The following is a 14,472-nucleotide window of genomic DNA, read 5'->3' as shown; positions in this document are numbered from 1 at the left end:
ATGATGTGTTTAGGAATGAATGTAGCACATCTTTACAAATATTTGCATAATCTTTGCGTATTGCATAAATTCATAGCATATACGAGAAAGCATGAAGTGTTGATAGAGTATATCGAAGTATGAGGTAATATTACACTCTTTAATTTTCTAGAAATATGCAATTTTGCTTGTACTAGAATGTTTCATGCGATCAAGAGAACGCTCGTTGAATTTTTGATAAGTTTACAAATCAGTACTTACTTCAAATTCTGCAAAAAATCAAGCATGATATGTATTTTTTTTGGTAAGGGAGATTATTGATGTTACTAAGTGAATACTCTTGTTCATATTTAGTGAACATTGACTTTAAATATACTATATATTTAATGGTTTAGGAATGCTATATATTTTTGGAATCAACATTGAAAGACAGGTTCGATATAAACAAAATCTAATTTCTATGCTCTACCGTGACATACATTGGTGGTCGTAAGTTCATTGAATAATCTAATTTGGTAAATTAGTTTAGCTAATTTAAAGGAGCCATGTAACTGCGTGACTTTGAGATAACGAAAAAGTTAGGACGCTATCTGCGGCACCACATCTTGAGTTTTGATGATAGGCATAAAATGCCTGATATTTACATGGAATTGAAGAAAATCTAAGTAATCCCTTAGTTGCAGTCATCCTAAACGACAAAATAGTGGCAAGAAGGTCAGTGTTTACACTCGTATTGAATAATTTATTAGAAATAATGTGTACCTTTATGACATTTATGTGTTCAAACATTAGTTGATTACACTCATACATGTGAGTAGTGTTACATGCCCCACATATAAGAATTCATGTTGGTTTATATAGTTTACGAAGGTCGAAAGTCTTAATGAAACAGTTTCTTTGATAAAAGGATGGATTTATTGTTGAATATAGTATCGACCTGTATAAATCAAGTATTGAAGTTAGTCAATTTGTGAACATTTAGCTATAATAGAAGTGTTTAGGATAATTAATGAAATACATAGAAGGGGCATTTTAAGGTTATAGTCAGATAGGGCAATTGTGTTGAAATGCCCATGGGTCACGCCCAAATTTTTATTTATGGAGATGTTATAAGAGATATATAATAGCATGGACCTGAGGAAGCTTTATTAATGATATATCATCTAATTTAAAGAGCTTAGCCAAGTTTCATGGTACTAATTGGCTTCCATCTGCACGCTTAAAAATCAAATGTTGAATCGAGCGTTTTCAAACGTGCTGAAAAAGGAAAACGCTACTTTAGCACTTATAACGCTAAAGAAATGGCTGGGATATGTCACGCACGGTGAATGCGTTGATTTAACACTTTCACAAGTTTGCTGGATTAGGCAATTTAAAAGTGCTGGGTCACACGAATAAACTGATTGGTCCACGTTACATGTGACGTCATTGGCCTAATCGTCATCAAAAGCGTCCCTTGCTGCGATCCACGGCAAAATTTCAAGCGAAGCTGATGTTATCCTGCTTAATCTTCGGGAATCTGGTAAGTGATACTCCAATCTTTAGAAATCTACACCACTGCGAGTTAAAGGTATCATTGATTCTAAATTTGGTAATATATTTAGGTTATAGAAGTCTCAAACTAGTGTTTTGTGGGTGTCTTAACATTTATCTTGAAACCACTCTGCGGAACTTGTTGCACAGTTTGTTTGCATTACTACATGTACGTATGTATAATGTTCATATCTAAATTAGATTTGGTGTAACAAATTTTCAAAGTGAAACCTTGCACTTAATAGTTCAGATCCTTGTGCCTGCAGATCAGTCTCCCAACCCATTTCTTCTTTATTTTCAAGGGTAAACTATTACTATTTTATAAATCCACTGTCAATTTATGTATCATCAACTATGTAAAATGCAAATCGTGCCAAAGTTGGAAGGTCTAAGTTACTCTAAGTCTAACCCGGGGTCTAACTTAACAACACATCGGCTCAGGCAATTCACACGCGCGGGGGTTCCTGTCCCGGCTCCTGTTAACCGGTACGGCCAGTCGTGCAGCTTTCAGATGCATTTTGTGTGCTACTGCTAAGTGCTAGGTTAGCTGAAAAAGAAAATAACCAATTTTTTTACCAATTAGATCTATTTATAGGCCTACCGTTTTACATTTTTTAGGCAAGCGCACCAATACTAACAGTAACAGTAATGGTTTGATCAAAATCAACTAGATCTAGGCCTACCACAACAGTACCAGAATGGTTTTCCAGCACAGCAGGAAACATGTTGAAATGAGTAGACCTAAATATTGATTTTTTTTTTTTTTTGAAAATCTGCCACGTAGTATTAATACTTCTCTTACACTTCTCTTTAGAAACGTGGAAGGGATTACAATTTTGAAATTTGAAATCAATTTGCCAACCAAATCAATGAGAGTTTTCACATAGATCTAGATCTATGCATTAAAATAAAAAAATAAAAATAAAAAAAAGCTTGAAATGTGTGAATGGAGTGAACAAAGTGCATTTTAGTGCTCACAAAAATGGAAATATGGAATGTTGCGAAATAAAATGAAATATTGCAAAATCTTGAAAATGATGTGGCGGAAAACTCAGAATCGAGTTTCATTAGCCTTATGCTATATTTTTCTGTAATAAATCTGAAATCATGGCTACGAAAGTTCTAGTACGACAAGTATTGATTTTATAACAATAAACTTGATTTCCAGGACCAATATGAATGCCAATCTTCTCTTTGTTATTAATTGAAGTGAGGAAGTGTAATCCCTTTAAGGGGAGACCAGGGTGAAATAGGACATTTTTGCATTATCAAGAAAGATTCCTTGCAACTTTTCGAATATTTTGTCGAGCTGCAGAGATGCCAGTTTTCCGGATTTTTTCATTCCTAAAAAAAATATTCCAGGACAAAGAATATATTTTTGTAGTAAAATTCATGCAATTGATTTATACTACGTAGATGACTACAAGTACCTTATCTTGTCTGTGTGGACTATTAATTAATAGACTGTTTGTGCTCTCAGGCATGCTTCGTATACACTGTACAGGTAAGCACAAATTGTGCTTACCTGTACAGTGTGTACGAAGCATGCCTGAGTCTGAGAGCACAAACAGTTAACAGCACAAGACGAGGTACTTTACAGTGCGTCAATGTGTATGCATGATGGCAGTGCATGACTGTATGGACGATGCGATCGCGAAACAGGAAAATCACAGTAACTACTATGCGGATTTGTCCTCTGAGAACTGATTCTAAATTTCACAAATGAGTCTAAATGGAATATCTTCTCTATTTTTTATGCTTTAGGTGAGTGAGAATGTTTACTTCCACTTGTCTTTATTTGTTGTAATGAATCTTTTGAAGAATCCCTGCTGGAATTCACCTTCCAGCAAGAATGGGAGGCCTTCTTCCCCTGCACCAGTGGCCTAGATTACTTGTAGTGTGGTGGTAGACCGATGGAATCTGTCTCTTCCTCAGGAAACTTCTCTCTTTCATTACTGACGTTTTTTGGTCAGGAGGGAATCAGTCTCTTCCTCGGGAAACTTCTCTTTATCATTACTGACTTTTTTTTGGTAAGGAGGGAAACTGACCCAAAAACGTCAGTAATGAAAAAGAGAAGTTTCCCGAGGAAGAGACAGATTCCATCGGTCTAGTGTGGTGGGTACACTGCGTGCACATCATGAATTGATATTAATGAACATATGCAGTTTGTGGTTGATTTTCTATTGTTTTAACTTTATCTTGGGGTGTTTTAATTGAAATTTGGTTAACTTCATATGATAGGGAATTTCTAGAATGCTATGGAATGAAGATTTCAAGTAATTTTCTTTCACCAAAAATCTGGTTGCTGGTACATATGTAGGCAAATCTTGATCTAGTTGATGTGAACTTCCATTGTGGAATTGCTTAACAATACATGTATTGAGAAGAGTTCATGTCAACAAGCTTATCCCAAGAGGGAGGAGGGGATGGACTGTTAATTAAAAGACCCTTGGGCCCTCACTGATTTTTTTTTTGGGGGGTGTGCATGTTTAAATTTTCATGCCACCTGTAGGTCTATTGTGTGTTTTGATTTTACATCTACATGTAGCTGTAATGTATTAAGAATAATGATTTTAGATGTATTTTTAGATGTCTAAAGAACAAGTAAATGTACCAGCTTGGACCCTGGACCCCCAGCCTGGGTTTTTAGGATTTTGTGAGGGCTATCACTTAACATCTCTGATGCTGGATCCCGGGGGGACCACTCAGGTATATTGGTGTACACATGCGCGTCCAAAAACACACGTAAAAAGGGGTCTTTTTTTCATCCAGGACGCGTAACTTGCGTCACGCGTTAAGGGGTCCGAAAACGCTGATTTTGAAGAAGCGTTCGGTGAAATTGATCCCAACATACATAAAGAAGAGAATAGAGCTGCCGAAAATGGAGAAATATGTGATGGAGTCTCTTAAGAAAAGGGCAGCACTTGTTATAACAGCCTTGCTGTCGCAGCCCAATTTGACATATTCTACCATTGAAAGAATGATACAGCAGTCATCAAACTTAGTTGACAGCATTGTATCAAATTTAGAATTCTAAACAAAACAATTTCTGGAAAATGAATGCGTAGATACAAATTCGTCTGCCTACCGTGAATTGTTTGCCACTTTTGATGAAGCAAAAAAAACATTCGCCAATTTAGAATCACGTTACCTTCAAGAACAGTATTTTGTTAATGAACTAGGACTAAATAAACCAACGCCTATTTTGCTTGGAAACCGATTCGATGTGGTAACTGATAAGGATACTGGACTCAGCAAACCGGTGCTAGTTCAAGATACATTTCAGTATGTTTCAGTGAAAAAGACTCTTGGTACAGTCCTGAGCAATCCTGTAATACTTGCCGAAGTGAATGCAACCTCTCCTTCTACAGATGGTGTCAAGAGACGGTACTGTGATGGTGCTCAGTTCAGAGAACATCCTCTCTTCACAGTTTGTCCTGATGCTTTGCAAATCGCATTATTCTTTGATGAATACGAAGTCACAAATCCGATTGGAGCTAAACAGGGGATTCACAAACTTGGAGCCTTATATTTCACTCTGCAGAATATCCATCCAAAGTTAAATTCTACTCTCCCAAACATCCATCTCTTGAGTTTGTTCCACAGTTTGGATCTAGCAAAGTATGGCTTCGAACTCATCTTACAACCGTTCTTGCATGAATTGGCTGAATTAGAATCTGACCACGGTATGGATATAAGGCTTCCTGATGGGACAGTTGTGCAAAATAGAGGGACACTCATCCAAATTCCGGCAGACAACTTGGGTGGAAATGCTCTGGGAGGGTTTGTTGAGAGCTTTTTCCGCTAACTTTCCATGCCGTACTTGTCTGACATCTAAAGATGGAATGCAAACTCTGTTTGTTGATGAGAAATGTGAGAAGAGAGATGTAACAAACTATGAAATGCATGTGCAGTCTGCATTGATAAATCCTCAGTCAGTGTCAGAGCATGGAGTGAAAAGAGCATGTACATTAAATCAGTCAAGGTATTTCCATATCACTCGGAGTTTCTCCCCAGACATAATGCACGATATCCTGGAGGGAATCGGTAAAAGGGAGTGCAAGTTGGTCCTTCATCACCTAATCTGTGAAGAAAAACTCATCTCAGTTGACTGTCTGAATGACAGATTATCAAGCTTTTCTTATGGATTTGCTGATGTAAAGAACAAGCCCTCTACCATCCAGCCAAACACTCTACTGACTCAAGACAGCACTTTCAAAAACAGTGCATCCCAAATGTGGTGCCTGCTCCGCATTCTGCCTATTTTAATAGGTGATAAAGTCCCTAGAGGTAATGAACACTGGGAGCTCTTTCTCTTGCTGCGAAGGATCATGGATGTTGCGTTTGCAAGGGAAATAACTGAAACAATGATCGCACATCTCAGAATCTACATTGAAGATCACCATAGTTTGTTTACAAAACTATTTCCGACACTGAGACTCACCCCGAAGGAGCATTTCATTGTACATTATCCATACATTATGGAGCAGATCGGTCCTCTCATTAATTGCTGGTGTATGCGGTACGAGGGAAAGCATAATATTGGAAAGTGCCTGGCAAATGTCGTTTGCAGCTTTAAGGACATAGCAAAAACAATAGCCGACAGGAATCAAATCCGGCAGTGCCACAGCTGGTACACAGGAGGAGTTGTACAGAAGCCTGTTGTGCACCAGGTTGAAAGCAAATGTTTGCAGGAAACTGAAGGACAGGATGTGCTTTGTCAGAAATTTCCAAGCTTGAGTGAAAATGATGAAATACTTGTGACAAGGACTGTGTCTGTTGATGGTACGGAGTACCGACCGGGAATGACCGTCATTGTTGGTGAGAATTCTATGCCAACATTTGGACTTGTTAAGTCCATTTACTGCATTGGTAACAGCATTTACCTCTTTGGCACACTATGGACCACAGTTGGATTTGATGATCATTTCTACAGCTATGAACTTTTGGCACTATTCCCTGAAGAGTATTTCCTTCTTCAGCCTAAAGAATTGAAGGACTTTCATCCTCTACAAGCCTACAGCCCATATGCACAAGATGATGAAGGGTGCTCATATGTGGTCTTGAGAAATGCCATTGTCATTTCAGGTTTACTATCTAGACCTATTATTCCATTTGTTCTTGGGGGGTGGGGGGGTCACTCGGATATACTACGTACACAGGCGCGTCCAAGAAAACGCGTAAAAAGGGGTCTTTTTTTCAGCGATGGTTGCGGTCTAGGAGTCCAAAAACGCTGATTTTCATCAAAAAGGGGTGCTTTTGAAAGTTTAGGCCAAATGTGCTTAGGAAGTATATTTTCCCATAAATTTCCAGCATCCGCATCAAACCTGTTTAGGGGCTTGATTAAACAAGATTGATTTTTATACATTGATATATATATATTTTATACTTGATTTTAATGGATTTAATTTTTGGGGGAGGGGTAGAGGTAAAGGGTTGTTGAAGAGATATCAACCTCTAATATCTTATTTGGGAAATTATTGAGATTTGCTTTTCTGTGTTTTGTTCTCCTTTACAGATTAGAAATGGCAGCACACTTTTGTGTTAAGTTTGGTCACAGAACCAAATTAATTACTGTATCCTCAGAACCTGAAGAACTTCTGCGTGATTTGAAAGGGAAGATCGAGGCTAAATTTTCTGTCAGCAACAATGACTACAACATGAAGTTAAAACTAGATGAGTTTCAAACTTACGTCGACATTGATGAAACTGACAGCGATGATATCAAGTTGCTGGAAAAGGGTGGTAGCATTTCTCTAGAGACTAATATTACTAATCCTACAGAGTCATCATCTCTGACTCCAAAGAGATCACCAACTGTGAATGGAACACCATCATCGCCTGGAGATGAGCCAGTCCTTAATCTCGAGTGTTCTTCCTCATCTTCTTTATCTGATAAAGATGCCAGAGCACCAACTGCAACAAAGTCATCATCACTTAAGGTAATTAATTATAATTGTTTAATAATGCAGGTTCTCTACACAAATGTTTTTTTGGAATAAGGAAATAAAGCCTGATTTCTCAACAAAATTCAATAGGCTGCATTCGATAGATGATAGATAGATGAACAGTTTTTTTAGGGAAAAAATCATTTGCAGCTGAAAGCTGAACTGCAATTTCTTTTACAAGTGAAAGTAAAAGTACATAAATACACATGTTGCACTATTTTAATTTAAGAATAATCTACTTTTGATTCATCTTAAACTTATAGGGTCTGCATGCTTTGAAGAAGCCTATGAGCATTCTGAATTATGTACATTTGTACTTCTTGTCCAGGCAAGGCTAGTGCTAGTGTGTCAATTTTCAACAGTTCATTTTAAGTTTTAGCCAAATCATTGGAATCTTAAATTAAATTCAAGCAATATATCAGTTTCTGAGATATGAGAGTTCAGAACTCCTTATTTGAATTGCGCATGTGCTCTCACCTCAGCTACAGTAGGCAAATTTAGGAATTTTGTTCAAAATGTACGGAATTTTTGTTTACTATTATTTTTTATCATTTTTTTTTTTTTGCACATGTCTTCAAATAGTACCTTACTCTGAAATTTCTGCTTATTTATTGTGCCCAAAACATGACTTGGAACTCACTAGGCCTGTTGTGTGGGCATAGGTGGTAAATTTACAGAATAAAATTCTACTAATGTATGTTTAATTTACATTTGACCAGCTTGTATAGGATTATATTCTCAATTAGAGGACCAGGGATCTGTCACAATTCTGTGCAAGTAAGTTGAGTTCAAAATTGTATGTATACATAAAAGAAGCTGTCAAGTAGAAGTGAATCATTCTCTCGCCTCATTTCAGTTTCTGTACATACCAAATACAATTGTGTTATTTATGTAGTGGTCATACCAGTCAAGATGTGGGAGGGGGGAACATTGTAATATTGTTTCTTGTGTTCTCCTTCAACTTAGGGTTTTGATGTGAAGAGCCTTGTGAGCAACCATCCTCGGGGTTCTGTCATCGAATTAGAATACCAAAAGAATAAGACCATAACATCAGAGACCCGTCAGTTATTGACTACCATAGTTGCTGCCGAGATGGTTAAACTTTATTCCTAGTAAGTAATGAATTTACTGGGACTTATACAGACTCACAAAAAAAAGTTTATAACACAATGTAATTTGTGCAATTATGCACCATCATTCTCCAACCAAATGCCTTTTATAGGTACAACTTCCCATACTACACTCATAGTTATGTGTGTCATTCACTATAATGAAAAGTACCATGCAATCAGAATTTGATTGAAATATCAATGGAACAGGATTGTATACACTGCAAATTTAAATGGAACTTGGGTAAATGATGACATTGAGATGTACTGTAGATGTTTTTAGGTTTATCAAACAATCCATTATCATGATGGTAATCACAGTATTACTTAAGTCTTGTGAAGTGAACTTCCATAATATTTAATGAAAACAATATCAAATCTGGTACTTTGTCATGGTGATAGTTATCCAAGACATTCTTTGTGTTTACCAGACAAAGGATTTCCATAGTAACTACTTGTTTTCATAAGTTTCTTGTGGAGTGAACTACTTCCAAAATGTTGAAACAGCATTGGATTGTACACAATGACAAAAAATTTACACCTTCATATGATTCCACACCTGTATGTATAGTTGTGGAAAACATTGTTGGACAAAGCCATGTCATAGTAGCCACAATTTACCAAAACTTTGTAGAGCAAACTGCTTCCTCAGCATTTAAGCAACAAAATTTTATACTTGTGCTGATTTGTAACTTTGTGCAAGACATCACATGAGTTCTTGTCATAGTGTCATCATCGGTAGTTCATATTTCCACAAAAATCTTGGTAAGGGGAATACTTCTACAATTTGAACCAATAATGGTGTTGACGTGTGCATTTACATATTTCTGATTTCCCTCCCATTTCGTGCATATACAGCTATCCCACAAAAGAGCAAAAGATTGCTGTTGCCAAGTCAATCATAGAAGCTTATCCTAGCCTGAGGTCTACATCGTCAAGGAGGCCATATGTAAGTGTTGTAATTTTCACACATATGGGGCAAACTATATATCAAATTATGGAGGAAGAGTTACTCTTCCTTCATAATTTGATATATAATTTAAAAAAAAGGGATTTTCTCTTTTTAAGTCTTATTTCAAAGAGCTACTGTAGCTCTTTGAAATAAGACTTAAAAAGAGAAAATCCATTTTTTTTTTAATTTTCAAAGTGAAGTACTCCCTTAAATGTCGATCCATTTCTTTTTTTTTTATTCTGTGTCCCATCATTAAAATGTAATTTGCTAATTAACATCCTTCATATATACAGTATATATATATATATATATATATATATATATATGTATCTAAATCCTACTTAAGGAGAAGCTTTAGGGTTAATAATCGACGGAAGGGCGAACTCGATCCAAAGGGGAATATTTGGATTCGCCCTTACGTTTTAAAGCTAAAATTCTCAATGACGGGGGTTCAACACAATGCTTAAAATCTATTCCAGCAGAGGGCAGTATTCCTTTTTACTTCCTACGAACTTTGGGCCAAATCTACCCAGCAGCACTACTCTGACATTACAATCATGCACAAAACTGTGTGTATATACCGTTTGGAGGAAAACTGGTTGTTAAGGCGAATTGATGTATATGCTGACAATCTTTGTAAAATGGGGTATATATCAACATTATCTATCAATGAAAATGTAACTCAATCCACCACCTACGTTATCCCAAAACTACACCACAATATATAAACTGTACAAAACATGAATGCTTTTAATCCTAATAGTGCCCCTCCTTTTTCGAAAATCTCTATATATTTTACTTTTATATCTTCTACGAAGATTTCGCTGTTACAATGATAAGCGTTTGCAATGTGAACATGTAGTGTGCACGAGAACAGCGAAACGCACAAATTACCGCGCGCGCAGGCCTCGGCAGCGCCTAGCACGGCCTAGCATATGGGCGCTGCACTAGGCGGCCGGCCTGGCCCGGCTGCCCCGGCGCGGCACGGCAGGTGCAGGTGATGAGGTCGAGGAGCTGCGTCGCGCCTAAAACCAGTGCAGCCGACCGAACACGACGCCTTCCGCCCGTGAGTGGAAAGTTTCCTGAAAGTTTCCTGAAACTGTAAATAGTACGACAGATGGTGGACTGTACTCACTAAGAAGAAGAAGAACTTTAAGTTTTGGATATATTTCTAGCAACTTAACTGTAAGTCAGTGACCACTGTGCATACCGGTAGGCCTAGGCTAACACAAAACTATCGTCGATCTGGACTCACGTTATCAGTCATGATTTGTAATATGAAGGGAGTGCCTAAGTCTAAACCTAAAATTTGATCTCGATTTTATTACAAAGTTAAATATTATTTTGAGAGTCATCAATGTCATTCCATTCTCTATATTCTAATGATCAAGGAAACAAAAAAATTCAAGAAATTATTTACTAGAACAATGTTTTTCTACGATTTTCAGACGGGCTTGTCACTTTGTGTAGCAAAAATGATTGGTGCCCATGTCTGCGCACTAGCTCATTTTGCACGCAAATCAAATGCAGTGAAGTTTCGGACATTTCTTTTTTGACAATTATTGAAATTTTCAGGGTAGCAAATTGAAACTTGCTGATACTCATTTTTAATCAAATATTTTTGTAGTTTTTGGTATCAAAATGGATTGCTGCGGTCAAGATTGAAAATTGGTATCAGTTTGATGTTTTGTTCTATGAAAATTGCGCATTTACGTGAGTGCGCAGACATGGGCACTGCGCAGACTTGGGCACTCTTACCATACGATTTGTATTTCTGATTTTGTCTGCCTTATTTTTCCTCTTTTCTTTTAAAAGTTGAGCACACATTGAAATTTTCTTTGGCTAGCCTAAGCCTTCATTGCCGTGTTGAGTGCATGCTTTTCACAACTCCTCAGTCCTCTTTTCACAACTCCTCTCTCAGTTTTGTATTTGACTTAGATCTAGATCTACATGTTAAACGTACGAATGTCACTGTCTAAACGTAAACCCTGTTCTGTGTACTAGGCCTACCCCCATCTGATCCTGTCATCATGTAGAACAACTCCTCTGCACCATTTGCAGTTCTCCAGACTGGAGGAAACCAACCGAAGAAGAAGAAGAAGCTGCCGAGACTCCTCTTCATTAGATCTAGTCCTAACAAATAGGACTAACTGTTAAATCTGAAAATGAAATGTAGCTCCGCGGCCGTTATTGGTGCAAAAAATTCCTCCAAGCGGCAGGCCCTCCAAGCTATAAACTAGTTAGTTTTATAATATAGATTCTAGGTCTAAGTTAGATAGGCTAACTATAGGCCTAGATCTAGACTTTGTCTAGGGGCCTAGACTAGTCCTAGGATGGGGGGCTGGGTGTCTGGACACTTGTCTTAACAAAATTGAAGCCCTGTTTTTTGTCTTTGGATTAAGCCAAAATATATAGATCTAGGCCTACGTTGAATTGTGCTTTTCATCATCAATATTTGATCTCCACAATATTGTTTCCCATTTTGTGCTAAAAAACAATGAATAATTTGATTGTAAACCTTTTCAAATGGCTGTTAAAATGGAGTGTCCGGACACCCAACCCGTCCGGACACCCAATAACTGGACAAAAAGTTACTAGAGTCTAGATTTACTAGTATTAATCCGAGTGAATTACAATAGACCACACTGATAAACCTAAACTAAATAGTAAATTTTCTAAACAACAATTTTTAGAATAATAGAAGTCTAACGTAATACTAATAGGACAAAGAGGAATAAAAGATCTAACCAGTTGTTTATCAGTGTGATCTACTTTTAAACTGTTAGGCCCCTAGATCTAGTCTAGATGTTAGATCTATACCGGTAGTCAAATAACTTAATGTAGATCAATAATCTTAATGCTATTAAGTAATATCAATAGATTTACTTCTCATTTTTGCAGATGAAAAGAAGAAAGCCAGAGGAGGTAGGGAAGCACTACATTAGTTGTGGCCAGGACCCAGACTGGATCCAACAAAAATGGGTGAACAAGGAAAAAGATTAGATTTTCTTTAGCTCTGTCATCAGCATTTTCCACAATTTGTATGTTCCTTGCAGAGAAAAGTGCAAGAGCAATAATCTTCAGGGGGCTTAAGTTAGGGAATTGTATGCCTTGGGTGCTACGTAACAGAACTAGTCTAGCTACGGATAGCTCAATGTATGATGGGGTCACAATAATTTGTCCAGTTTTCACAATTGTGTTTAGATTCTGATGTTTGGAGCAATAAATCTCTTGAAATACACAATTATTTGTTGAATCTATTTATATAAAACAAATAAATAGATTGTTGACTTCAAATCATCGAAAACAGAGCATTGATTTACGAATGGATTGCGGTACAGAGATCGCTATATCAAAATTCGAATGACGAAATGATCGCATCACTCCACAGAGCAAAATTGCAACAATTGTCAACAACGAGGGTCATATATTGTATGGCATAAGAAGATGGATGGTTTTCAATATTCATATTTGTAGATCAATACAACCCTGGAAAAGATTATTAGACAAGGAAGTGTTGAGTTCATTGATAGAACTTTCAGACGATTTCTAATAGCTAACTCATGGTTAGAGGATGACTACTCTAAGGGAACAATTACCGTCTGCATTGCTCAGACAATTACACCAAGGGTAATTACCCCTAGGACAGAAGATAGATAATTTAGAATAAGTGACAAAACATAAATGTTCTAAAGGGTAATTGACCCAGGGATATTTTCACATTAAATTTGCATAGTTATCCAATTGAAACAAATCAAGTTACTTTTAAGCATAAAAGTAAAAAACTTTAAAATGCCAAGACCTACGCTTGAGTAGACCTTGGACTTGGTCCTTGGTCATTTCTACAGAGTGACCCATTCTCAGCCTCAAGCTAAACAATAACTGGAATACTGGAATTGGAAAAAAAAGCAGAAGTAAAGTAAAATCAAAACCTTTTTGAATTGTGGTTGTTGGAACTCATGTTTATGTAAATTAGATCTAAGTCTATGCAATACACTTGAGGGATTCCAATTTCCAGCAAAAATATTTTGATAAATTTTCTGGAGCAATCTACATTGAAATTGGAAAAGCAATGAGTGGTAGGTAACTTCATATCTACTCAAGATACATTTGGGTCATTCCATCTGGATTCACCCAATGGGTTTTCCTTACCGTCTCAGAATTTGCTCAAATTTGGCATACATAAAATTGACATTTACTTAATCCCAAGAACCCCCCAAAAATAATGTAAACGGTCCATTGGTTTTTGCACTATTGCCTGCCCTTTTTGTTTTGTTTTGGTAAAAATGGGTGTGACCTTCAACATTCAACGGCACATTGCGCCTGAACCTGTCGACCAATTTTTATGAAACTAGTACCATTCAATAGGAAATTCAAATTTCAAAGAGGAATTCAAAAATGGTATCAAAACTATTAGTTGAGTAATTTAAAGTGGTATGGCCTGAATCTGAATCTGTGAAGTTCCTGGTCCTGATCCTCAAGTGGATATTGATGACCAATAAGAGCGTTAGCGATCGAGAGAGCTCAATATTTTCAGTACATTTTGGAGTTGAGTTCCACCACTTTACAATTGGCTGGAGGGACTATAGTAATTATTCCTTTCATGACAGTATCCCACAGTTTATTTGGGATACTGTCATGAAAGGAATAATTACTATAGTCCCTCCAGCCAATGCGCGGAAATGCGGAAATGCGCGCTTCAGAAAAGCGGTAAACTTCAGTTCTCAGCTCAGGCATAATTGTCCATAGCTAGAAAAGCATATATACTTCACACTGAAGTTAGCTAGTATTCTTGCGTCGGAAAAACCACCAAAATTTACCCTTGCGAGCTACACGAAAACAGCGCATTCGTAGGGAAGGCGGAAGGCCATCAATAGTACATGCACGTTGATGTTAGTGCATACACACAGCGAAAGACGAAAACAGCGCATTCGCGTATAGGTGGGAGGCC

The sequence above is a fragment of the Lytechinus variegatus genome, chromosome 1 (genome assembly GCF_018143015.1).
Source record: "Lytechinus variegatus isolate NC3 chromosome 1, Lvar_3.0, whole genome shotgun sequence".
NCBI lineage: Eukaryota > Metazoa > Echinodermata > Echinoidea > Temnopleuroida > Toxopneustidae > Lytechinus > Lytechinus variegatus.
This window is presented reverse-complemented; position numbering follows the sequence as displayed.